General features: G+C 35.9%; 1 pseudogene; it reads right to left on the bottom strand.

The window, feature by feature from the left end:
- Positions 1-3226: 3226 nt before the first annotated feature.
- Positions 3227-4058, bottom strand: LOC114527749 (annotated as a pseudogene).
- Between the last annotated feature and the right edge of the window lie 444 nt (positions 4059-4502).

The raw sequence follows: 4502 nt of genomic DNA on the forward strand, positions 1-4502 counted from the left end.
GGCGGGTATAAACATGAATGGCCCTGGAGGCAAAATGGCTTTCTGAAAAACCGTCCTTTATGCCATTTTAACAGGTATATATTTTCGGCTTATACAAAATATTTGGAAAGACAATGTATGGCGTAATTAAATGTAAGTACTTTAACTTGAAATTTTTGCACGCTGTAGCATTGAAACGCTGTTTATATTATTATATGGCTATAATTTCTTTCAAAATTATTTTAAAAAAAGTGTTTGATTAAAAACAAGAGAAGTTTGTAAAGTTCATATTTGTCCTGTTTATAGATCAGGCGTGGATTGACATAGAGACAACAAATTTTGTTAAATTAATGCTATCCGCAGCAATTAATTTATATAACATTGTATTAAAATTCTGGTGGGTTAATGGATCATTATTTCGAGTCGAAATTATGATCTATTAACCCTCCAGAATTTATTCTACAATTAATTAATTAATTTCCCCTCACCCAATTTATTAAAATGTCTATATATTCTTTTTATTGTAGAGAGTGTGCTAAAGAGTCAAGCCGGTACAGAAAGTGAAGTTGACCAGGCGGTGTCAAAATATCTGAAATATGCACCTGATAGACATGGCGGTGGGGGAAGACGGGACAAATCATCGTAGGACTAGCAATTGTAGTATTTGATGGTTATGTTAACAAGATACTTTTTTGTACTTGTAAATTCACTAAAATGATATTGATAGGAAATTACGCAAGTTCTAGTTAATAATGAAAAATCGCACTTGTGTTTGGCAAAATATTCATAATATTCATATAAATATTTCCCCAAACACACATGTGATTTTTCATCAATACTTCCTCAGAAAAACGACATCCAAAAACGACGTCGAGTCGAACCGACGTCGAAAACCCAACATCGATTCCATTTGCATTTTCGAATCTTTTTCGATGTCGATGCAACTTTGATTCAACGTCATGTTGCGCACTGGGTACTCATCTGTATGACCTAAATAAATATCTCTAAGTTAATCTGTTGGTGAAAATACCTGTACTACAGGGTGTATAAAAAAAAATGTCCCAAATGTAAAATTTCCGTTTTTCAGGATATTTTGCAGAATTTGGCAAATTTTTGTGTTCCTAGAGATAATTAAGACTTATCTGGTATACCTAGGCCAAGTTTGGTTTTTCATTAACAAAATTATGTTACCAGGGGGGTGGTTCCTTTCCACTGATATTGAGAGGGCTTGCGTGCGAAAATGTGAAGCTGAAATTGAGATATTATTTAGCTGTGTAAAAGTAGGAAAGCTTTTTAATAAACTGTCAAAGTTTCAGGAAAAATAATGCAAACTGGGAGCAACGCGCAACCCCTAAAAGTGACAAATATTTCATTGCGCGCAGTGGATTAAATGCATGGTTGATTTTAGCGTGACCGATCTCATGCAAGGCTGGGCAAATGAATCAATTAAAGCAAGAAACTGAACAAGAAGACAAAGTGATTTAATAAGATTCTTATTCTTGATGTTAATCCTCAACATTTCCACCATTTCTTTCTAAGCAAACTGCGGCTCGTCTGAGCATGGTAAACACTGAACGGCGAACCACATTTGTCTGTCCTGCCTCAAATTATCCATTTTGTTCGAAATTCTTTCTTGCAAATCGCCTACGCTACCACCGGCAAATCTAGGCAAATGGACAGACAAATGGTTCCGCTGTTCAGTGTTTAGTATGCTCAGACAAGCAGCAATTTGCTTCGAATGAAATGGTGGATATGCTGAGGATTAACATCACGAATAAATCGCTTTGTTTTGTGTTCAGTTTCTCGTTTTAATTTATTCATTTGCCCAGCCTTACATGAGATCGGTCACGCTAAAATCAACCATGCATTTAATCCACTGCACGCAATGAAATTTTTGTCACCTTTAGGGGTCACGCGTTGCTCCCAATATGCATTATTTTTCCTGAAACTGACAGTTTAGTAAAAAGCTTTCCTACTTTTAGACAGCTAAATAATATCTCAATTTCAGCTTCACATTTTCGCGCGCAAGCCCTCTCAATATCAGCGGAAAGGAACCACCCCCCCGGTAACATAATTTTGTTAATGAAAAACCAAACTTGGCCTAGGTATACCAGATAAGTCTCATCTATCTCTAGGAACACAAAAATTTGCCAAATTCTGCAAAATATCCTGAAAAACGGAAATTTTACATTTGGGACATTTTTTTTAATACACCCTGTATATTGTATTCAGAAAATTGTTCATGTGTCTCACTAATGACAATCTTTAACTTCAGCTGATCAGCCACAGCTTGCATAATCATAGCATCACTCCATGACCCTTGCATGGACATATTATTGAGGTACTCTAACCATGAGTTTTCAGTGTTACTTTCAATGAATCTCTGAGGATTAGCCCTCATATAAGCAATGCCAAATGCTCGAACTTGTAAATGGTGCTCAGGGTCACCATACAACTGATGAGACAGCTCGAAAAAAACAGTCGCCATCACCACCAACATCAAATGGTCTTAAATGAAAGCGTTGTAGCCTTTGCTCTAACACTACATTTGATGACAGTCTAGTGGGACTGTTGTTTTGAACAGGACCAGGATTTCTTTCAATATCGCCTGACAACATTAGTTTCCTTTGAGATATGTAATGTTGTTTACTAGCAATATTGCCTGCTATCTTTTGACTGTATAAAACATTACAAAATGATTTTTTTACTACATAAATCTTTTTCTCCATTAAGTTGACAAAAGACTTTAAATATCCGAATGAATTGATAAAAATATGCCGCATTGGCACAAATTGAAAACAAAATTTTTTTGAAATAACTAGCTATCTTATTTAAAATGGATGACCTAGGGACATTTCTTACAAAAAAATGCTTTAAAGTGCATCTACTCTTTCTCTTTCTCATAGCCAATTTAATTCTCTTTAAATGCGACCTGGAAGATGCACGGTCTCTAGATCGCTTGGTATTAGCTTGCTTTGCCAAATTCCGTACAGTCGGTCGGCAGCGACAACAGAGGCTATGTGTATTGTGGTATTGTGATCTGAATTTATACACCAATCACAGCTGCTATCTATACAATATAAATGTATAATGTTTTGCTGGTGAATTTCTTTAGATCTTCTCAGAAGAGACTGTTTTGACCTCCAAAGAGATTGTTTTGATCTCCAAAGAGCTTGTTTTGATCTCCGAAGAGATTGTTTTTGACTACTTACCTCATGAGGATAAGTTTCCATGTCCAGAAAAACATTCATAAAAAACATAGAGCAAGATTTTTTGAAACTAAAATTGGAGTGCCCATGACAGAATCAATATCTGGGATGTACAGGTGTTGAGAGAAATTCTCCAATTTGTTGCAAAACATATATGTTGCAACAATTGAACGCAACATGTCCAAGAATGATTCTGGAGTATTTCTCCTAAAAGGATATGCTGTGAAACCATCAGGAACCAGTGGCTTTCTGACTGAAGATATGTCAATTTCCCAACTGAGACCATGGACTTTTCTCATGTTGTCTATCTCCAAAATAACTTGGTCTGGAATTCCTTGGATTGGGTTTGATACCACAAGCATACCATCATCAGACACTGTCAAAAATAAAAATAAAAATCAGTTTCCATTTGCAATTATTGTTGTATATAAAACTGTAACAGGATTTTTTAAAGTTCCCAACTGGCAAACTGCACAACTAAATAAAAATAAGTGAACAATACTGTACTTGATTTTAACTCAAGACAACCCAGGAGTAATTTTTTTGACATGCTTTGACCAACTTCACGGACGTTGTGTATAATCTGCCATAAGTGCAAAGGACGATTTTCACCTTGTGTCCTCAAACAGGAAAACTCACCATCAGCAATGTAGTACACGCCACACAACGAACTGGAAGTGCATATGGTTTAACTGATCTGCGTTCATCAGACAGCATTGAAACTACAACATGGCTAGCACTTGTACGTTTCTTCTTGAAGTAATTCTTTGGAAAGGTCGTACACTGGGATGCAATTCTGTGTACATGACATCTTATTGCCTTTGTCATCATTTCCCCTGACACCAAGGCCAACATACCTTCAAAATCCATACCAAGTTTCTGGCTCTGTTGGAGTAGGGTTGGGTATTCCACAACTTCTCAGCTGGTATCTTTCAAAACATACTCTGGACAGTTGGCTTGATTCACTTTGGTCTCAAAATGCACTTGAGACTTTGTAAAACCTTGGCTCAGGAATTCAGTCTCTTCCTGTAGTTCTCTAATTCTTTTTGTGCAGATGCTTTGAAGCCTTTGCTGTGATAAAGTAGGAATTTGAAGAAGTTTCATCCTTTCAACCTTATCATCATACTCTTGTCTGAGATTCTGCAGACTTCCGTCATTCAATATATATATAATATATATATATATATATATATATATATTCATATTCGTCAATTTAATGCATGGTGACCATGCCAATATTTAATTCATATAATTTTATTTCATTAGCTCATTTTAGCTTTATGGTAAGCTGCAGCATGCAGGGCCATTTCATAA

The sequence above is a fragment of the Dendronephthya gigantea genome, unplaced genomic scaffold (genome assembly GCF_004324835.1).
Source record: "Dendronephthya gigantea isolate DGI-Jeju-01 unplaced genomic scaffold, DenGig_1.0 000046F, whole genome shotgun sequence".
Taxonomy (NCBI): domain Eukaryota; kingdom Metazoa; phylum Cnidaria; class Anthozoa; order Malacalcyonacea; family Nephtheidae; genus Dendronephthya; species Dendronephthya gigantea.